The sequence below is a fragment of the Pseudorca crassidens genome, chromosome 7, assembly GCF_039906515.1.
Source record: "Pseudorca crassidens isolate mPseCra1 chromosome 7, mPseCra1.hap1, whole genome shotgun sequence".
Classification (NCBI taxonomy): domain Eukaryota; kingdom Metazoa; phylum Chordata; class Mammalia; order Artiodactyla; family Delphinidae; genus Pseudorca; species Pseudorca crassidens.
Window position 1 is genome coordinate 109,037,047 of NC_090302.1, and position 24,419 is coordinate 109,061,465.

Below are 24,419 nucleotides of genomic sequence, written 5' to 3' on the forward strand. Positions count from 1 at the left end.
ATTTCTATTTGACATCTTTATTGCTTTCTTTAACAAACTATGTTCAATAAATATCTTGTACATGTGTATTGGAAAATGTCTCCATGTATGTGCACAAGAAAAATTGCTTACAATGAGATTGCTGGATGAAAAGAAATGTACATTTTTAATAATAACTATAAATAGAGTATAATCTATAAAAACTTTGAATCACTATGTTGTATACTTGAGACTAATATAATATAATTCAACTATACCTCAATTTAAAAAATAAAATACACAGACCTACAAAACAAATTTATGGTTACCCAAGCAGAAAGGGGGTGAGAAATTAGGAGTTTGGGATTAACATATACACGCTACTATATAAAAAATAGATAATCTACAAGGACCTACTGTATAGCACAGGGAACTCTCCTCAATATTCTGTAATAACCTAAATGGGAAAATAATTTGAAAAAGAATAGATACTTGTATATGTATAACTGAATCAATTTGCTGTATACCTGAAACTAACACAACATTGTAAACCAATTATACCCCAAGATAAAATAAAAATTTTAAAAAATCTGAAAAATAATAATATCTGTCTATATATTTATATATATATACATATATAAATATACAATATATACATATATTTCTATAACTAAATCACTTCGCTGTCTATCTTGAAAATTGTAGATCAAATATACTTCAATTTTTAAAAAAAGGTTGAATTAAGGAAAACCAGAATACTTCTACAGTCTTGAGCAATAAAACAATGAAATCTTTTTGGTAATGGTCAGAAATAAGAGTTACAGTGTCTGCATTATTTGGAGAATAATACAGGAATTTGATCACAAGCTTTTATATGTAAATACCAGTCTCTTTCAGGGCTTAAGTTATATAGGTGGTAAATGTCATTGAATACAATAGATGACTTAGTACTTTGTCTGGAAACTATTTTAATCAATATTAGTATGACGATTCAATATTACATATAACCAAACATGAAAGGTCTTAATGTCTTTAAAATGTTAATGCCTTCTACTTTAGAGGTACTAAAGTGAAGAAAAATACCTTAAATAACCCAGCTTGTCTCATGAAAATCTGAACAACCAACCATAAAACATAAGGCTGCTTAATATAAATGAGGAAATAATATAAAGGGCTAGACTTAGTAAGGAGGCAATATGATGTCAGCTGCAAACAGATGCTCAACATTTTGTAACGAAGAAAAAAGACCAACAATGCCACATGTCTGCTTGTCTCAAACTGCCCATGTTTTAGAACTCTGGAGAGTACCTCCCTTCTTGTTAATCCACATAGATGCTGAGTTTTGATTGGAAACTCATTCTGAAATCTCTTGGGACTCTCAAGCACTGTAATTTTGACTTTTGCAGGATGGAAAATTCTAGCAACAGAATGACCATCAGCTAATGACTCACCCAGCACAGCTTTGTGCCTCTAGTCATGTGGTGAAAATAAAAAGTAGAAGCTGACCTGGTGGTAGGTGATAGCTATAGTCCCTGGTCCAGGTTTATCCTAGAGGAACAGGCCCCTGGATTAGACCCCCAAACTGGGCAGGAAAGCCACTGTGTGCCAGGATTCCTTAAATAACTTACAATAAGATAACTGATTACTAGAAAAAAAAAAAAAGGTACTGTTCATTCTTATTCATTCATAATACATGAACATGACAAATCCAAAAAATTTGGAATAATAAAAAAATATTAATAATAAGCTTATCATCTTATCATTCTACTGGTAATCCTCCTTTGCATCCAGTTTTCAGCTAGGACTCTGTGTGTTCCTTCTCACTTCAATATATTAAGCTTTGAAAGGACTTAGTTACTGTGGAGTTCAAGGTATTAAAACAAGACTAAAGACATAAATGTTCTCTCTCCAAATTTAAGATCTAACCCAGATGCTTTTCTTTAATTTGGTAACAAGAGAAGCTTTTTTTTTTCCCATTTAAATTACTGTGTGTGTTTCAACTCTTCCCCTCTATTTTCCTGTACATCTCTTCTCTAATTTCTTAATTCTACATAATTATTGGATTAAATTGCAAGAAAGTGCTTAATTTCTCTGTATCACAATTTCTTTTTGAAGCAAGGATAATCACAAAACTGTGGACTGCTGTGCACCAACCACTGTAAATATTAATGAAGAAACAGGTAAATTCTTGAAAACAAATCCCAAAGTTCCTCACCCAAGATAAGATACCATTATTATTTTTATGAAAGTACACCAAAATGGCACTGGCTATATACCCTCTTATAACAGCTATGATGCTTTTTGGTTGCAAATAATAAAAACAAAAATCAATCCAGGGAGTTTATTAATTTATGAACCTGAGAGCCCAGGAGGACAAACTTTAGGCATGACTTGATCAAGGTTCACACTCTATTTCCTTGTGATTGATTCTCTAGGCTCTGTACTTCCTGGTGTGCCGGCTTCATCCTGGAAGCACTGCTGGGTATATTCTACCTCATTTACATCTCCTATTTTCTTGCAGTCATCAAAAAAGTTCCAAGTTTGATTCTAATCAATTCCTTCTTCGTGAGACGCTAACTAACTTCAGATCCAAACCCTGGAGTCATGTGTGGATTTGTTTCTGTCTGGATGGCTCAGCCATCCAAGAAAGTATCACTGTGGCAAAGTAAATATAGGATTGCTCTGATTGCCTTGGAACAATCAGGGCTCACCCCTAGAGTTGGAGGGAGGATGACAAAACTCAAATCACATTGCAGCTACACAATAAAGGAAGGACAGGATGGATGCTGCGGTGGCCAACACAGGCTCCACTGTAACTCGGTTATAGCCATCATTTCACGTAAGTCAGCTGAGTAAAAGGAGTATTTAAATACGGAAACTGCTGTAACTGTAGGGTACCCTACTAATACTAACAGATGAGAGATTAAACAATAACGTCACCCGCATTCTTGCTCTACTGTCCTATTAAGAAAAAAAATCAGTCAAATTTCGTTAACTGAAAGATAACCAACATATTTTCTAACATTCTTTTCATGCTATCTGTCAAATATTCAAGTTTGGACCTCCTGTATCATAATAAACAGCTTGGATAAATTTCAACAAACTCTAAAATACTTGCTTTTTTGTAAGAAAACTCTCACTAATTTGCGAGAGGACTGTTGAGAGCTTTAGTCCCTCCATATGCTCCAACAGCCTTCCCAAAGCCACTGAAAGCAAACATAAAATGTCAGTAAAAGCAACATACTTTCTAGGCAAACACAGATCCAAGATAAATTTCCTAGTCCCTGCCTTCAAAAAGATTACTGCATGGACTCTTCTTACAAAAAAGTCTGGAATTGTGCAAAGCTGAGGGTCAGGGATTACACGAAATGCTTTCACATACATTATCACAAACATAAGTTTTAAAAAAAGAAGGCTGAGGAATTGGCCCAGATCAAGGGAAGATCACAGTCCCAGAGAATGATAAGGAGGGACAAATAGGTGTAGCCATGGACACTTAGCTAGGAAATTTGGTGAGGGGTGGGGAGCCAGGAGGGAGTCACCCAAAGAGGATAAATGTCTTCTCAATTGGTTGGGAGTGTTTGCAATTTTCTCATCTAGAAAGGAAAGAAGAGAGATCGAGGGACTCAGTCTCCTACAAGATACAGACTTTAGATAAATATTATTTCTAAAGATAAAGATTATTTCTTTCTCTAGGGAGACAAATTTTATCTACCATAGGAGTTCTTATTGTGCTTAGGTATTCACTTACTCTGAGCCTCCCCCAAATCTCTAATTTGTATTATGAAAGAGTACCTAACAACTCAAATGTCTTTAGACTACAAAAGCATTTAGATACAAATGAAGCACAGAAACGTTAACAGGGAAATTTGACTAAGTGTTTGCAGTCATTTGCTATGAGACTTCAGTGTAATTGTTCTCCAGATTTGATGAGGATTTCATATATGCTCTCCTCCTTCCTGTATCACACTGGTATCTCTTACTGCAAAGCCACATAAGGATGGTGGACAGCATCCTTGTGGAAAATATCACAGGACATCCCAGAGCTTTTAAAACGGCAAGGTCCACACGGGCCAAAGTGCACTGCATTACACTCCGCCTCCCTTGAGCCAGATCTATATTGTGGAAAAGTTTGGTACAATATTTTTAAAGTATAAGCTCTGAACCCAAACAGTCTGGGGCTTAAATCCTAACTTTGCCGCTTGTTAGCTGTGGAAGAGTTGGCAAATTGCATCCTCTCCTGAGCCTCCACTGTCTCATCTATAAATTGCAAATGATACCAATTAAATGATACCTTACTATCAAAGTGTTTAGTGCAATGCCCAGCACTTAGCAAGTTCTGATAAACAGTTACCATTCCACTAAGAAACCAGGGAAAATGTCCCTTTGACTGTGTAGGGCTAGGTCGCAGGTCAGACAGCACACTTGCCTTTTCATTTTCTCTTTTCAACTAGCTTCTTAAGTCACCTGTGAGGTGATATGATGATATGATATATGGTGATATGATAATCTCTTGAGACGTGTACAGCTCCCAGACATCCTCAGACATAACATGATTTCTGTTTAAGAGGCTGAACCAGCCCTCATAAATAAAATCCATAGTTTTAAATTATTGAAAACCGCAGCTAGAAAAACTGAGGTTATTTTAAAATCTGTTTGTAACAGAGGGACACACTACAAGGAGTACTGATCACCATAGCACGTTAGGTTAGAGCCTGACCACCTGAGTTTGCATCTCAGTCCTGCTACTTACCTTCTGTGTGACCTTGAGCAGTTTACTTAAACATCTTTGAGCTGAGCCTCTATTGCCTCATCTACAAAATGGGGTAATAAAGCTCCCTACCTAGAGTCAGATGAGGTACTCAGCTGATGATGCTTGGTGTACAATAAGTGTTACATAAGTGTTCGTTCCTTATCATCGTTCTTGTTATCATCTAAATCCTATACCTATAGGTTAAATAAGTGTCTAGAGCAATACTACCTAAAAGGTCTAATGAGACAGTGAACTGATTATATCTGGGGAAATACAAGAAATTTAGAAGAAATCCCCTATCAGTGCCTCCTCACGTCCCCTTAAAACACACACTCTTGCTCAAGATTGTATCCCACCACTGGAGGAAAAAAAAAGTGTATCACCCTGCCTCAGTGAAGGGCTCCATCCTGGCTTTTGACTTGCCATCAGTGGAGCACCAGAGAGGGCAGGGGTCCAACTCAACGACTGGTCCATCCCTGTGCACACCCTGAGCAAGGACAAGGTTTCATGTGGCATGAAGGCGGTCTGCTCTGTGCAATTGCAGCAGGGATGGGGAAAATTAATACCAAGTCAAAGTGTATGTTACATCGACAGAGGGGCTCCCCTTTATGAATGGAATAAAAATTTACAGCAGTCCATTGAGTTGGCTTAAAATGCCCTTTTTGTGTCACTAGTTGAATAGAAAGATTCCCTTTAGGCTTTTCTTAATAGAAGAATATTCTAGTCAAAACTACATTGAGGTAACAAAGTGGTATTACTTAATATTATCTTAAACAATACTAGTTACAGTTTACTAAAAATTGTAAAAAAAAAAATGTAAATACACTGCCAATTAGAGTAACAAACACCCTCTGAAGGATCAGGTTTCATTTGATGCTGATGCTGAGGATAACACGTAACTCTGGAACGCCTCATTCAAAACTCAGTTTTCCGTGGCAGCTGTTTTAGTGAATGTTTTATTTGCGATGATAATTGGTTTTGGAATACATGGCAAACACCATGGTATAAGAGGTCAAACTAAGTTTCAATTTTCGTTTTGGAAAAGAGTCAAGGGAAGATCAGGAAGAATATCTTAATAATGTTCTATTTTTGTGGTCACAGTTATGTTTATTTTCAAAAAATCCATGGAAACCCTTCTTGGAAAAGTCCAGTCAACAAATTCAACTTATTTTAAAAATGTATTCAGTAACTGGAAGTTTTTTTAAATCTATGTGAGACATATGTATGTTATAAGACCAAACTGAGGTTAAAGGGTGTGTATGTTTATATTTAACTTAGAGTTGAAGCTGACCCATAAAATTCATAAAATAACATTTTGGCAGTTTGATTCAAATTGAGCTAATGAAAAATTGGGAAAAACAGATTTTTGTTGCTCCCAGGTCACTACGAAGTAGCCAAATGTCTATTTTAAATAGTCCCCACTGAATCAAAATGAATTTTTCTTGGACTTAGACAAAATATACTACCTTTCCATACTCTGCATACTTCCACGGCAGTTGGAAATGCTAAAATGCAGCCAATAATGTCTTCGTCCTTTTCTTCCTTTTGCTTCCTTTCACACCATTCTGGTCATGAAATCTAAGAGTCTCTGAAGAAAAATTTCACAGATTTTGTTTTTCTTACCTCAGGCTCTCTCTACCTTCACTGGAATTTCTTGGGTTTTGTTTTATTTTTCTTTCCAACTCATGTTAAGCTTATACAATGAGCCTCCAGTGTCCGGTCCAAACTATCCACCATTTCAAAGCCCACCTGTTTCCAATTTCCATGGAGGCCAGATCCCACCTTATGTAGGGGTCTCCACCAGTCAAAGGGGGAACTATGTAGAGTCAGAAATTGAAGCCAGGAAGTAGAATGCCCCTGAAGTGCTTCATGCTCTTGTCCTGTAATTCTCTTAAGTCATCCTTTAAAAAGCACCAGCTCAGCTAATGTAGATTAGAAACTCTAGCTAATGTGTGTTGGCTAATTCCATTACTACATTAATGAGTTCCAAGCCATAGCCTTCATTCCCATATAGGTTTTTTATCTTTGCTGTCTTTGGTAACAATTAAAAACTACAAACCCCAAAAGTGAGAGAATAAAGGTATTCGTAGAACCATTGTTTCTAATAGAAAAAAAAAAAATGGTAACTTTGTTTTCTAACAAAGAATATTTATATTATACCATATAATTATTATAGAATATATACTACATATACTATATTACATGTAAAATATATGCTATATAGTTATGGTATATGTTATATTGTCATTAAATGGATAGTTACATAAATTTTTATTCAATAATTTATAAACTATTAAAATAAAAATATTTTCACTAAGGTTACACTTATGTAAATATATATATGAAAGTAACCTGGAGGGAAACAACCAAATAATAGTAGGTTACTTCCTGGGATTGCAGGTGATTTTCCCCTTCATTTTTATGTATCCTTCTGTGTTATTTTACTATAAATGAGCAAATAAAGAAATAAGAAGAAGTACAACTGACTTTATGTATTTGTAGATCAGATATAAACAAACAGTCAATAATCTCATTTAAGATTAAGGACTCATAAATCACAAAAGTTTTCGGTAAGTAGAAGGCATTTTGCTGACTTGTTTCAGATAACCAGCTGGTGGTCAGGCCTGACATTTACGTTCTTGTATTTATTTATACATTCCCTGATCCACGTAATCCTACCCTCCTACTTCAGGATTTCTAAAACCTGGGTAGGGTTTCCTGATAATTTCCAACCACAAAACAACTCTTGATTATTGACAGGTTAGCAATTAGAACATGCAAATGGAGAAGGAAGGCTTGAATCCTTCCTAGTTATTCGTTCTCTTTTGACCCTGGGATTTGCTCCTCTCCCTCACTCTGGTTTTGGGACAGTGGTAGGTTGTCTGGTCATGGAAGGTGCAGGCACAACCCAAGTCTGCAGCTGTACAAGGCCTCATGGTTTCATGTGTCGCACTGAGAACAAATGATGCCATAATTGTGAATCTGCTAGTAGTTTACAACTATAATTCACTCTGCCAATAACTGCTACACAGTCGTTACAGAAACACCCATATCGTGTGTGCTGATTTCTGACTTGCAAGATTGCAGATGAGGGAGCACTGAGAAAGATTTAATAAGACAGAGTAGTCTTACAAAATTCCAAGGAAACTATTTTAAGCTCTCATGAAGCAACTGTAGTACTATATAAATATTTTTATTATTTTTGCATCATTTTATTTCCTGATTTCTCTGTCTCTGGATTTGTGAATATCTAAATATAACCTTCCTCTTAGAAATGAAAAATAATGGGAAATCACCTGATTTAGCTCAGAGGCAAGAAAAAATATATAGCATTACAGGGCACACTTTATGTTTATTCTTAACATGGATTTAAATATAAAAATTGAATACCAAAGTGGAGACTCACAACTACAAACTCACATTCTGTGTCCCTGCTCTTTCCTTCCTGCCACTGAAGCCACAGCATGCCCCCAGAAGACCAGATGCTGCATTCATCAGCTCTTTCTCAGAGCTTAGAATGTGCCACAAATCTCAATGTGTACTGATAAGTGTTTCCTCATTTCTTAATGTCTATATCTCATTTACGTTATTTTCCCTTAACCAAACATCTTACTTCAAGGCTTACTCTCTTGTGTTTCTCCCCTCTGCAGGTTTGCATAGGTTTTGCAGCCTATTCCTATGTTGTTGACTTGGTAATAAGCAGTTTCTGGGCAACAGTACCCACAGGATGCTTCTTTCAGCTTTCTGCTTGCTCTCTTTCCTGTTCTTTCCTTAACGCACAGTGGCCTATGTCAACTGCCAGAGAAAAGGTCATTTTAACCTGCCTTTCAGTGTTCTGTGACCTAAAATTCCTTCCCAGCGTGGTAAGCATTACCAAACCCAAGAAATTTGATCTGGTCCTTCAAAATACCGAAATACTACAAATTAAGGCTAAGATTGGTGGGCCAAGTAGGGCATAGTGCTGGAGAAGCTGCAGCTGCAGCTTCGGTCTGGTACTGATCAAAATAACTCTTTTCCATCTGTTCTTCAATCATTTCTTACAGCATCTTGGTCACTGAGGTGGATCGTATGAGAGAGGAAGACTGGGTCTGGGAAAATTTAACACAACGCCTGGAAGACTGCATTGGAAGGTCAGTGGTGTTGTTTTATAAGTGAGTAAAATATCATTGTGATTTAAATTAATGACTGTCAGTTCTAAGAATCTCCTAGGTGTCTGACATCCCAAACCACAGAATTCCTCTGAGCCAATGAATGTAAACACACTTCCTCCACTTTGAATTTCTCCCTAAAAATATTTTCATTCATTACTTCATTCCCAAGCCATCAAATTTTAATCATTTCTTTCAAAGGAGATGGAAACTGTTCTGTCTTATTATAATAGTCTGCTCACGCTGCCACAACAAAATACCCTAGACGGGGTGGCTTAAACAATGGAAATTTATTCCCTCACAATTCTGGAGGCTGGGAAGTCCAAGATCAGGGTGCCAGCATGGCCAGTTTCTAGTGAAAACTCTCCTTGGCTCACAGACAGCTGCCTTCTCTCTGTGTCCTCACGTGGCAGGGAGAGAGAGGAAACTCTCTGTGTCTCCTCTTAAAAAGGCACTAATTCCAGAATGAGGACCCCATCTTCATGATATCATTCCACCTTAATTACCTCCCAAAGGCCTTATCTCCAAATCCCATCACACCGGAGGTTAGGGTTTCAACATATGAATTTTGGGGGACAAAACAATTCAGTCCATAGAACCCATCAAAACTCCGGATTTTAGTTTTGCCATTTTTATCTTCTCCACTATAAAAGGTGTTATACTAACATATTTTACGTATCTCAAACTATAAAATGCAAATCTAACCTGAAGTTTTCTGCACATTAATAAATGTCAACTCTCTGGCCCGTTTTTTGTAGTAAGCATCTGGCCCTTTATTTTCAATAAAGACAATATGATCATATTTTCTGCAACTGCCTTTTTCTGAGTACATCAGTCAAGGTCTGGTCTGGAGAGAGAAATCTCACCAGTTATTTAAAGGGAAAATAGTTTCATATACAGAATTGCTAACTAGATATAAAGTCGTTAACTAGTTAACAAAAGGGTAAAAAGGGAATTGGAAGTTAACCACTGGGGCAGTAACTGCAGGAAACAGCTTATACCCTTAGGGCTGGGGAAACAAGGAGAAAGGTTAAGATTATTGAAATGTAGAGACTTATAGGAGGAGCCCCTGGAAGTGACAAACTCCTTAGGGAGAGGAGCTGGCTGCCAACTGATGGTGGTGCCCCTGAGCTTGGAGAAGGGCTCCTTGGAAGTTGGAGAAGCACCCCAACTTCTGCAGAGGCCACCTGCTCCCAGTGGGGCAATCAATAAGATGAGATGTGATGGAGCTGGTTCTGCAAGTTCTGGAAAAGCTGCAAATGGGATTCAGCTGCTGCTATGAGGAAGAACTGGTGCCTGTAGGCACCAGTGGTTAGGATGACACAGGAAAGGCAAGGGGACAAGAAGTAGAGGGTTGACTCCACACGGAAATTAGAAGGTAGTTGAGTTCTCTCCTGCACACAAAATAAATGAAAAGTCAAGACCACAAAGTTCTAGAACACCAGCCAAAGTCGACATGGTTTTGGCCCAGACTTCCACATGGAGAGTTACCAATCCACCATCATGGTCAATACAAATTTTCTTTTTAAAAAAACCACTAGAAAAGATTCTCATTAAATATCTCATTTTGAGTGAGGCAGCTTCAGACTGAATATTTCCAATGGCTTAGATTTTTATGTGCTGTAAACAGAAGTCACTTAAAAGGCAGGATTATCAGAGAAATACAAGTAGAAATAACAAAATACCATCTTCAAGTGTGAAATTATTAAAGTTTAAAAAGCAGTACTCAGTCTTGTAGGGCTTGGCATTAATGGGACTCATATATTGCTGGTGGAATCTAGAAAATAATTATATACATATATTTAAAGAAGCTCAAAAATGTTCAAACCCTTTGATCTTCAATTCAGTCGGTGTAGGTATACATTCTAAGGCAACAATAATAACTGTATATATTGATTTATGGGTAAAGAAATTTCTTGATGTGCTTATTATAATAAAACCTGGGAACTATATAAGTGTTCAATGATAAAGATGTGATAAAGTATATGGTGTTACAACTATATGATAAGTTGTCTTCCACAATTAAAATATATTTGTTATAGCCTATATTATTATACACTAATGCTAATGTATAGTATTAAACTTAAAAGTAGGATAAACTGCATACACATAGTATGATCTCATTAGTAAATCAAAATATACTCTTAAGAGTTTCTACTCTTAAAGTAGAAACTAGAAGAATAGGCATCAAAATTCAAAAAAAACTAGTATTGTTTTCTGAATTCTTGGTGATTTCAATTTCCTTGTTATTTATTTTATGTTTTTTTGTTTTTTAACAATAAGCTTTTACTATTTTTATATACTATCTATTTTGTGTTATTACAAATAACATTTGAAGTGACATTTTTATACTATTCAAGAATGGCTGTTTTGATTAGAGCTTGTATAAAAGACTTGGCTTACTATTTTTCATCCTGTAACAAAGGAAAATGATGAGATACTCACATAAATATGGTAACATTAATAGAAAGGAGGATTTTCAAACATTAAAAAAAAGAGAGGGACCAGTAGCTTACATTCAATTGATATACCATTACATTCGTTGTGTTAGTATCATAAGTGACAATACTTTCATTATTAAATTTCAAATATATTATGATGGGGCTTCCCTGGTGGCACATTGGTTAAGAATCCGCCTGCCAATGCAGGGGACATGGGTTTGAGCCCTGGTCCGGGAAGATCCCACATGCTGCGGAGTAAATAAGCCCGTGCGGAGCAAATAAGCCCGTGCGCCACAACTACTGAAGCCCGCACACCTAGAGCCCGTGCTCTGCAACAAGAGAAGCCACCGCAATGAGAAGGCTGCGCACCACGACGAAGAGCAGCCCCCGCTCACCGCAACCAGAGAAAAGCCCACGCGCAGCAACAAAGACTCAACACAGCAAAAAATAAAATTAATAAAATTAAAACAAAACTAATATATTATGATGAATGTTTTACCTATCAGAAATTTGTTGTAAGACCTTTCTGCCACGCCTGGCATGTATTTTATTACATACGTACAACATATTTTTCTTGTCTTACTCTCAGCTGAGCCTCCACAGTGGAGAACAAAGAATTTCAAGGGCCCATACAGTCTAAAGAGAAAGGAGGAGGGGGTGGGGAGGGAGGGATTGGGAGTTTGGGGTTAGCAGATATAAACTATTGTCTATAGGCTGGATAAACAACAAAGTCCTACTGTAGAGCACAGGGAACTGTATTCAATATCCTGTGACAAATCGTAACGGAAAAGAATATGGAAAAGAATGTATATATGTGTGAATCACTTTATTGTACAGCAGAAATTAACACAACATTGTAAATCAACTATACTTCGATAAAAACTAATAATAATAAAAGCAGTACAACTGACATATAAAAATAAATAAAGACAAGTTCCAGCATCTGTGCAAAACTTACTAATAAGATGCTAAGAAAGAAGTCCCATGACCCTTAACTTCTTAATTTGTTTTCTCAAATGTATGTAAAAGGAGGCTTGAACATTGAGAGATAGCAGACCATGGATTTCTTCAGGAGTTTCCAGCATGAGAGCACCTCATGGATGACTTCCTTCCCACCCAAGCCCCCAACCCCCATGCTAAGTGAGAAGGATGAATTAGGGATGATCCTTTGACCTCAGGAAATTGAGGAATGCAGGTCTGGTACCTGACTCGTGTCTGGGGAGTCTAGAGGCACGAGGCTTACTAGAGCAAACTATGGCAACAAGCCCAGAGGTGGAGCCAGGTCTCCACTTCCAGAGCTGCAGGTCCTGTTTCATAGACCAGGTAGGGGCTGGATGAAAGTCTCTGAGCTTGTGTCACCCTAAAAAGGAGACACCCGAGAGCACTGTCTAGAATTAAGTGACCCAAGAGATGCAGTCAGTGTGGGGTGGCTGCCAGAAGCCAGGGACTGAAGCCAGCCTCCTAGGGAACCATCTGGGATACATATGACCCACCTCAGGAAGCTGATGGGGCTTCCCTATGGGGGAACTTCAAAGAACCCACGAGTCTGCTAATAAGAGAAATCATCAGCACTCGGAACCTGCCACACCAGAGGGTCCATGGCAAGATTACAACTGCACCAGGCAAGTAAGAATTCGTGCACCCTTTGATGCTCTCACACGTGACATCTGAAGAGTCAGAGGTCCCGAGGTGAGTGGAGCAGAAAGACGTAAAGGAAAAGATGGGGAAACAGTGCAAAAAAAAATTCAGTATCCTCCTTCCTACCACAGATTTTTCTGCAGCAGGACTGAACTGGAGGAGGAGAGAAAATTTAAATACGATGACATCCTGATGGTTTGGGTTGGATTGTACTTTCTACCTGCTAAAAAAAAAAAGTTACTATTCATTAATTCCTAAAAGTGGCTGGAGAAGCTGTGGAATCTTCATCCAGGGATAGAAGGGAACGATTTGACAGATGAAGTCGAAAGGAGCATTTAGGGAGAAAGAACAAAGTTGCTTCATGTTCATACCTAATCAAACCCTGCCGATGTCATAAACTGGTTACCTAAGCACTGCCAACAACAAAACATTTCAAATTACGGAAATGACAGAAAAGAGGGAAAAGAAGCTGGTACTACAAAATGTTAGAGTTTTCTCCAAGAAACCACTTTTTTGGACAAAAACAGCAGGAAATGTTATCAAGGGAGCCCTATATTTTCAGAAAAGGTTGTACTCTGCTTTCAGAAATATTTGTTTACAATACTGCAAGTTTTTTGGATTTATCCTATAGAAATGTGATGGAAAATGAGGGTCAGCCATAAAAAAGCTAAGTTTCAGAGACAAATTACAACCTATTCACACAAAATGCACGACGTATACATCCGATTTAAATGGCCTAGGGAAATTTTATGTTGGATGACTGAAGAGACCCACCAGTGTTTCTTATTTTCATCTGTGGTTTGAAGAGTACCTAGATTATTTAATTGCAGGAAAATTTATTAAGCCAGGAGTACAGAATATCAAGGAACTGAAGGTTTTCTCCAGTTCTTCAGAGAAGACTGAGGGGTTCTTGTAACTCCTGAATGTCGAGAAGGAGGGAGGCTGGGACTCCAAGTACCCCAACTTTGGAAAAAGTCAGCAAACCAGGACTCTCAAAAGCAGCGAGGGAGCCTGTGTCTCTGAAGGAATTCAAGCCTGGGGTCTCTGTCCCTTTAAATGGAAGGAGAATGGGGGAGAGGGGTGGGGGAGGGGTGAAATAGGTGATGGGAATTCAAAGGTACAAAGGGCCCGTTTTAAAATAAGTAAGTCGTAAGGATGTAACATACAGCACAGGGAATATAGTCAGTGTTTTATAATAACTTTGCCTGCTGTGTAATCTATAAAAATATCAAATCTCTACGCTGTACACCTGAAACTAATAGAACATCAACTATACTTGAATGAATGAATGAGGGAATAAATAAATAATAAATAAATAAATGGAAGAAGAAAAGGTCTGTATTTGACTGTGAGACGTGAAGTGGACCCATGAGATGAATGACCCCTAACCAGCGTGGTGGTAATAGTCACAGTGGTGGTGGTCAGCGTGCTAGTCATCAACACTGTTGAGCCATGCGCTAGAGACCACGTAAACCTCATCTCAGTCCTCACCCCAGTCCTACGAGATAGGTATTATTGCCTCTATTTGGCACGTTAGGAAACCAAGTCTTAGGCAAAGTAACTGAATTAAATTTTCCAACAGTAAGGGACGGATCTTGCATTTAAGCCTGTTTTTTTCTCGCACCGGAATCCAAACTCTTTATCCATCCTCTGCACTGGTCATTACTGCATTTGTTTAACTCATTCAACAAGCACGTATTTATTATGTATCTAGAACTTCTTTGTTTCTGTCGTAGTGAGGAAGCAAAAGGAGAATACTTGGGGGAAATGAAAGTTAAGTTTTGTCCGTTCTGCACGAGAAAGATTCACAAGAAGAACTGGGAAGGAACATGCTGCTCTCCGCTGACACTACCCTCCTCATGGCTTGGGTTGTGCTCTCTCTTCTCTCTCTTCTGCCTCCATATCCCTAGTGTGCCCTTATCTGCCAGGTGATCGATCTTTCCACAACACCTCCCATTCTTTTATTCAGCTGCAGTTTGCTTATGGTTAATGCATGGGATTCAATAAATATATACCAAGATTACCATTAGAAGGTATTCCCCTAGGAAATGAATGTTTAAGCAGCTATGGATGTGCTGGTGTTGTTATGCACAGAATTGATACATTTTGGGGACTTTGATCAACTAACTTAGGGAGGACCGGCTAAGCGGTGAGTGTCAGGGTAGGAATGGAAGAAGGATGAAGGGCAGGCACTAGCATTGTTTGAAAGTCTGCTGTATTCAAAGCAAAGTGATAAGTGCCTTATACTTTATATAATCGAGCCATAACTCCATGCTCTATATCTGAATATCGTCTTTAACACCAGAGTCAAAGAGGCTCATAGGACAACTTGCTTAAGTTCACACAGCTAGTAAGTCTGGGAACCTGGGTACAAAGGCAAATCTGTCTGATCCTTCTCTCCACTACATGAAAAATAGCATGTGTTTCAAAGGACTTGTACTCAAGTTTATAGCAGGAAGGCCAAGAAAGAGTCGCGGAGAAGATATAAAGCTAAGCGTTGTTCTTAAGTTAAAAAATAATAGTAAAATCTGGGGAGTTTTAGGAAGAGCCAACAGAAGACTAGAAATCTGTCTCCAACCAAACAAGAGGCCAAGACCACATCCCAGGAGCAATGACACATTATACGCTTAGTATGATCATCAATATCATCGTCATTATCATGACTATTAGAGTTTCTGATAATGATACATGGCTGAGTCTCAGTGGTAACTTCTTTCTTTCCTGTTCTGAGATAAAGGGACCCCATAGTTAATAGCTTGGTAGTGATGTTCCTTCTCTCTACTACGATGCTTTTAGTTTTACTGCATCCTAGAAAGGCAGCGTCCCAGGGCACAGGATGGAGGAAGGGTGTGGGTATTGATTCGGATTATCCTAAGTGCTAACAAGCATGAAGCATAAGCCAAGGCAAAGAGGAAACATTTAAACTTTAAAGCAAAGCCAGGTCCCAGCCAACTGCTAAGAATTCAGACAAAAGACAGGAGCTGGAGAGAGCACACCAGAGAGAGAACGTTTAAAATAGAGTGAAGGAGACAGATTTACAGCACGATGACCTGACCCTGCGGAACAGTGATTTTGCACAAGCTGACACGTGCATCTGGGAGTGTTTGCCCGGAACAGCCACATTTGCTTCTCCTCCCCCAGCTGGGATGGGAAGAATGCAGAGACCCCTGATCCGAGCAGAGGCTCAGGAGCTCTCCAGTGGGTCACCTCAAAGACATCGTCACTATTCACCAGGTAAATCAGTTGTCACGTGTATCACAAATAATTTTCTATCACTGAAAACAAATGACTAACTTTGTGGATGATTTCGTTTAAAACAAACAAACAAACAAAACCCCCAAAACCTTTTTACTGACATAATAATCTGCACAAAGAAATGTGCACAGATCAAAAGGCTGTACACAGTGATTAAAATACTGCCTACTCAGTCAAAATGGAAGAGGGGGGCAAAGAGTCAGTAATCAAGACAATTATCATCTTAATGCAAAAAAATCCAGGATAAACAAAATATCCAAACGTAAAAAAAAGGCCGTACAGCATGGCGGTTTTCCAAAATCAACACACCCATGTAACCGACATTCAAATCAAGAAATGGAACGTTTCCAAGTCCGCTGCCTCCTCTTGGATGATGACCTTGATCTCTCACCCTGATCTCACCCTTGATCTCTCACCCTGAGATTCATTCTGCTTGTCTTTGAACTTTAATAAATGGAGCCATCTAAAATGTAGTAGGTTGTCTGGCTCTTTTTTTATTCAATATTGTACCTCACAGGGTTATCAAAGTGTGGAGTACAGCAATCATTTGTTCTTCCTTATTTGATATTCCGTGTATCATTATACCATAATTTATTTGTCCGTTACTGTATTAATAGACATCTATTTTGTTTTGCTTTTTGAAAATAGTTTTGATATAAAGAATGGTGTGGTGAACGTTTATGTACATATCTTTTGGTGTATTCCTTAGGAATTGCTGAGTCCTAAGACTTACTATCTTTGGATTTAATAAATATTCCTAAAGAGCTCCCCCAAGGGGTTTGGTACCAACTGCTACTCCACACAGCGGTGTTTGAATGTTCCAGAGGTTCCACATTGCCACCAACTCTTGATAATGCTAATCATTTCTATTTTAGCCTTTCTTCTTACTGTTACCAGATAAAGTATAGGACTTCCACTTACATTTGAAATATTTGGGACATACTTATATCAAAAATATTATTCACTTTATCTGAAATTCACCTATATCTGGGAATTCTATATTTTATTTGCTAAACTTGGCAACTCTATCCTGGTGCGTGTGTAGTGCTGTCTCACTGTGGTTTTCATCTGCATTTCCCTGGTGGTTGATAGGTTGATCATTTTTTCATAAGTATTTTGGCTGTTTGGATAACCTCTTTTGTGATGCTCCCATTCAAGTCTTTTGCCCACTTCCTGTTAGGGGTTCAGCTTTTTCTTATTGATTTCTAGGAGTTCTTTCAATATCCTCTTTTTGTATTCTTTGTCAGATAAATAAGTTTCAGATCTTTTCTACCAGTCTGTCTGCAGTGTATCCAATCTCATAAAGGTGTCCTTAAGTCTTTAATTTTAATATAGTTCCAATTTCTCAATATTTTTCTTTACACACAGTAGATTTTATGTCTCGTTTAAGAAATCTTTTCCTCTTCCAAGGATATGATGAAATTGTTTTATATTTTCTTCCAGAAGCTTTATTGTGTTGCCTTTTATATTTAGATCAACAATCCATCTGAAATTAGTTTTGTGTTTGATAGGAGGTAGGTAGTCATTATTGTCCCCCAAACAGATAAATTATTTAGTTTAAGACACTAATTTTAATACAGTAAATTTATTAATAATATTACTCACAATCATTTGCATTCAGATGTGCTTTTCAGGGTGAGAGAGAAAGGGGTAAAGTTCCTGCTATTTGTAGGACAGTGCAAATAACTCTAGGTTTGCACAATGGAGTGTTTTGTACATGTCTATTTGATTAATTATGTGTTGGGACAAATGGCGTTTAAATTGTACGTGATTCTTCATTGTTGCATGCTAAGGGAACTTCAAACAAAAGTACTAGGGAAAATTTTCTCATATTCTCTTTAAAATTAATCAGATGCTGGCTGGCTGTTTACAAAGACTTTTATGTCCAAAGCATCTTCATTTTATTAAGTCCTGAAAATTTTCAACGTCTAGAGATAACTCTCCATTCTAGAAGTTATATACAGAAGTCGTTTCACGTTAGACAGTTATAGGATAAACTTAAGAATAGTGTATTAAGCTCCTCTTATTCCAAAGACAAAACTAAAGTGACAGTAAAGTACCAAACGGGGCATTAATCCACAAGGCTAAAGAAAAATGAAAGAAGAAATAATAGAGGATGAGATTTGAAAAAATATTTATGAAATTAAAAGTAGACAGAGATTGGTCACTGATATGGGAAAAATGAGGAAGCTATGACATAAGAACTAATGAATTTGCCCCGCAGACAAGCTAAAGATGAGTACTCATGGCAGCAGGTATTAGGGCAGGGGTGTGGCATGGATCTGAAGGTGGGAAAAAATATATATCGATTAAACAAAGGACAATCAGAGAAAAGAAAGGGCCCTTGGGAATTAAAAATATAATGAAATACAAGTTTAATAGAAGAATAGAGGTACAGTTAGGGAAATTTTATGAAAGGCATAAACAGACAAACAGAAGGAAAATAGGAGAGAAAAAATAAAAGGAGAGTATCAGTCTGAGAGGTACAGTGTCTACCTAAAAGGAGCTCCAGAAACAGAGGGCAGCTAAGACAGCAGGGGAAAATAATAAAATGATTAATATCAGAACATTCCCATCACGTGTGTCCAGATTGAAACCCATCAGTCGCAACACATCCACTCCAAGACTTTTCACTGGGAGAGCTTAAAACACCACAGATCAAAAGAGGATTCTAATAGTTTGAGGAAAGTACAGATTGAGAAACTACTCAAATAGAATAGAAGAAGTATTTGAACAGCCACTGATTGTTTGACCATTAACACTGGATGCTGGAAGACAGTAAAGCAGAATATTCATCATTCCAGGGGATAATGATTTTCGACTACAATTGTACCCTCAGCTAAACTATAAATCAGTGTGAGGATACAATAAAGATAATTTTAGATAAAGAAAGCTTAAAAAATTGGAAACACTTAGACAATATATTTCAGCAAAATAAACGAGTAAATCAAGAACGAGGAAAACGTGAGATTAAAACAAAAGGAGATTCAAAACAGGAAAATGTTTGAACTTTTTGCAAATTTATTGATAGGTGTTTGATATATCAGGTGGAACATTTGGGAAAATATTAGAGATTGTTCTGTTGACAACTAAGCACCAGGAAAAGTGAGGCAATTTAAGTCCAAGACACACAAAGTATTGTATGAAAATGAAAAATTAACATCAAGGGTTATATAACAGATCTAAATCCCTAATATCATGAAGAAGTCAGTGTCTGTCTATCTGTCTGTCTCTTTCTCCCTTAACAGTAGTAGTATAATATGTATGAATAAAGAAGAAAATGTTTTAAAAATAGCTAAAAGATTTGACAACACATTCCTCTGAGGAATGGGCTTGAGTGCAGAGAATACTGGGGCAAGAAACCGTTTATAATCAGTACTTTCTCGATTTTTTAATTTGTGCACGTGTCACTTTGACTAAAACAGATGACGTTAACGTAAAAAAGAAAATCCTAGCAATTATCTAAACTTATAAGGCATTTCTTGCAAAAAATTTAAACCTAAATGTAATCTTACCTTTTACCTTCTCCTTAGATTCCATTGCACCACGCTAGATCTTATTCACCTGGATTAAACAGAATGTTTTTCTAGATTTTAAATGAAATATTTGGGGGGGGGTGTCTTGTCTATGCTCCTATATTATTGATAAAATAATATCTACATTTAACAGTTCCTCAAAATGCATTTAGAATTGACTAGAAGAATAAGGGAAGATAGAAGAGTTTGTGAAGATATTCCCGATCTCAACAGTTTCCATCTCCGCCCCATCGTCTAGTTTTAAATGCACAGTGGCATGTGTGAATGCAAATGACTGTATCTATTTTAGGAGGGATATACTGAACAGTAATAGTATCTGAAATGTTCAAGGGGATGGGGACTTTATTTATCATGAAATAGTTAAATCTTTTTTACCTAAATGCCTCAAAAAAGGAAAAATAAATGGTTTCTTGAGATCAAAACATGAAACAAAGGCAGAAAAAAAGCTTCTACCCTTTGCCTTGAATAAGGTGGCAAAAACACTTTCTCCAAGGTTTCCTCAGTTATTTTAAAGTTCTTTTAATTATTCTTCAAAGTATATTTGAAAAAAAAATTTTTCTTAAAAAATGTTTTGATCTTGGAAAAACATAAAGGCAATATAAATCATACAGTTGCTATTCAGTGTCAAGTATCAGTGGCCTGGGGAGCTATTTTCACTTATCATTGGCTCCCACTTACAGTGGTTGACTTGGCTTGGTTTCTAGAATTCCTTGGATTTATGTGGAGGCGCCACAAATCTCTTTCCATTAATTGAGCCCTACCCTTGAACTCTGGAGCAAGATGTCGCCTGTGGCCCATTCAGTTAGCTACAACTCAATAGGGCTGAGGCCGGTAAAAACTCTACCAGGAGAGAAAACGTGAAGATATGATCAAATTTATAACAGATCTCCAAAAGTACGGCAATCCCTGGTTCTACCCGAAGACAGGGACTCCTCAAATAGAAGTTAGAACACAGAGCTACCCATTTACTGCAGGGCGTTCTCTGCCTGACATATCTCAACCTTCGACCTGGCCTCCCTTTGACCTGAAATGCCCGTTGCATTCTTAGTTTTAGGGATGCCGGACGTGTGGATGTCTGAACAAAAGCTGGCATCTCTTTCTTATTACAGAGGAATCTGATCATCTCAACCTCCCCTGGACTTATCTCTTGAGTCTCTCTCTTCTTTCCCCTGACCAAACCCCACTGTCCCATCTGCCTTCCACAGACACATCATCCAAAGTGTCTGAGAACCCACATTGGCTCCAAACATTGTCTGTAGATGCATAAAAAGTAGCTTTTACACATTTTTATACATGCATATAACTACTTTGTGTATGAGGATTCATAAAATATTGATTCATTTAAAATGGTTTTTGGATTCATAGTAAAAAAAAATTGTCAGATTTGGATTTTTTTAGGCAGTTGACTCTGAAGTGTTTTGCATACGTCAAAAAGATTCTGAAACTTACATTACTACTATGTTCAGACTGTCTCACCCTAACAATAATACATCCGTTTCAATACAATAAGGGAAAGTTTGAATGTAACATTTGAAGTATGCACTCAAGGGAAAAAGGCTGATTTATTATTTCCAATGGTTGTTTTAGTCTCAGGTAGAATTTTATTTGATCTGTGTTTTAGTCTGTCTCACTTAGTTGAAAGTCTCTACAAATATCATATTACTCTGATTATGAACCCACACTAACCTGAGCAACCGGGTTTGACTTTCCTCCAAAACACCATGAGAGAAAAAAACTTAACTGCTCATTACGTTTACACACATGTTTGTTTGTTTCTTACAAAGGGGCACAAGAATTCAAGGAAGAAGTGAGGCCACCTTCCCACGCTTGCTTAGATCATAGTGAAAGAGGGAGTAACCTGAACAGTGAGTGGATGTTGCCCCCCTACAGAGAAAAGCCTAAGAAAGAAACGCAACTGAGTTATTTATACAGAGAGAGCTAACGGCCAGAGGCAATGTCATAGAAGACCATCAAAACTGTTTAATTGACATGATGGTGTGAAAAAGACAGCGTAGGTGGCAGTGTTGAGCATGGTCGTACATTAGTGATAAGGAATAAATAAAGAGGTAATTAATTTAAGGTACTAAGTGTTTAAGGGAGTTTATACCTGAGCGTAATAAAAACAGCAACAGTAACAGTAACAGCAAAAGAGAAACAAGGATCTCTTTTCGTATAGTTAAATGATGATACCAGAGAATATGCCAAAAAGAAATGAAACTGTAGAAAATACGAATAACATCAGAATCAGGTACAGGGTTAGGGTTAAACTTGCTCGCCAGAGTCCAACGTCAACAAAGCTAACATGTATTTTGTAATGCTAAAAAGAGATAAATTTAAGTCAAACAAAAATAAATAATATTTATACAGCGTGCATGATATTCCACAAATATGGAGACTTTCCCCCCAGGGGTTTATACAGGTTAAAATGTAAACATCTTTAAAAATATTTAAACAAGTTATTCAACTTTCAGAGTGACTGTTTCAACATGCTTGTTGCTCCTCTGCTTAAAAATCCTTCAATATCGCCCATTGCTCACAGGAAAAAGATAGATTATCTTCTAGAAGCCCCTATGACCAAGGTCTAGACACATATCTCCCTTCTTAGTCCCCGTATCCAAACCATAATTTCTTATACATCTTTAAATGTTTAATCCTAACTCACACTCTAGTGCTTTTGTACTTCTTTTCTCTCTGAGCTCACTTGTTTACCTGATGTTCACATATTTACCATAAGAATCAGATGAAAGATTACCTTCTCTTCAAAAACTTCTCTGATACTGCAGGCAGAATTTAGGAGCCTCTCCTGTGTGGGCTCACAGTCCTATTATAATGATTGGTTTACGTGTTTGTGATCTGCATGGAAAATAAAGAAGTTGAAGAAGTCCTAAATAAATGGAGAGACATATCTCATTCATGGGTTGGAGTCTCAATATTGTTAAGATGTCAGTTGTCCCCAAATTGCTATATAGATTTAAGGCAATCCCAATCAAAACCCTGATAGAAAATTTTGTAGAAATTAGCAAGGTGTTTCTAAAATTCTTATGAAAATGCAAAAGACAGCATAGCCAAAGCAACTTTGAAAAAAGCAGAACAAAGTTGAGAGTAAACACTATTGGGTTTCGAGACATATTAACTTACTACAATTAAAAAATTATACTTATGGAAGTAAATAGAGATAAATAGATCAATAGTACATAATAGAGAGTCCAGAAATAGACCCACACACGTATAGACAACTGAGCTTTGACAGAGGTACAAAGACATTTCAGTAGACAAAGAACAGCTTTTTCAAAAATGGTGCTGGAATAATTAGATGTCCATATGCACAAACAAAAAACAAAAACAAAAGCTAACAAAAAAACCCTACTTTGCTCAATATCTTGTACCATATGCAAAGAACTAACTCAAAGTGGATTTTAGGCCTAAATGTATAAGTTAAAACTATACTACTTCAAGAAGAACACATTGGAGAAAATCTTTGTGACTCTGAGTTAGTGAAATTGTTCTTAGATATGACACTAAAAGTACAATCCATAAAAAGAACAAATCGATTTTTTAAAAGTCATCAAAATGATACATTTTTGCTCTTCAAAAGTAACTGGTAAGAGGATAAAAAGATAAGCCACAGGCTAGAATAAAACTTTTGCAAAACATATATCTGAGAAAGGATTTATATCAAAATATACAAAGGACTCTCAAAACTCAATAATAAGAAAGCAAGTAACCAAATTAAAAGTAAAATTTGGACAAAAAATTTGAACAGACACTTCACCAAATATATGGATGGTGTAGGGGAGAAAAATCTTTTCCTTCATGCTCTTAGGCACTGCATCTATGGCATGAGTATCACACTGACAAAAGACAGATTAACAAGAGGAAAAGGCATATAAATTTTACTGATGGTTTTAATTTTATCTGCATGGAGAATTCACAGGAAAGGAGTGCAAATCCAGAGGCAGTTAAACTCAGAGTTTATATATCATTTAACAAAGGGTGATACGTTGTAGAGAGGTGAATAGATAAAAGAAGGTTTGGGCTCCTGGGGTTGGAAAAGCTGACTAGGAAACTCTGGTAGATAAGGATTGTTTAGTAAGGTGTGTTATGCAGATAAGAGTTGTTCTCCGTTTCCTGGTACAGGAGAGAGGAACGCCTTCACATATGGAAATTTATGTCACCTTTACAAAGGGAAATTTATGTCCTGCTTTTTAGGCAGAACAAGAGAGGGCAGAGGGTTCTTCCTGTGTCTGCTACTTCTCAATTACCTTCAGCTCAAAATAATCCTTATGCCAAAGTGGCAGAGTTTGGGGTGGCATATTCTAATGCACTTCAACGGCAAGTAAGTATAGTATAACACGTTCAATATCATTATAATTAGGGAAATGCAAATTAAAACCACAATGAGATGCCACCACAAACCTATTAGATTGGCTAAAATTAAGAAAAAAAAAACAAACCAAACATACTATACTAAGTGCTGGAAAGGACGCCATACGTTGCTAATGGGTATTTAAAGTAAAGCCACTCCAAAAAAAGTTTAGCAGTTTATTAAAAAGTTAAGCTATGCCTACAATAGGAAAAGAGAAATAATTTTCCTCTACCCTTCTGAGTTCTTAGCTGAGACTTCTGTATTAAAAGACAAATTAAGAGGAAAACAAATAGAAGTTTACTAACATGTACACCTCAGGAATAC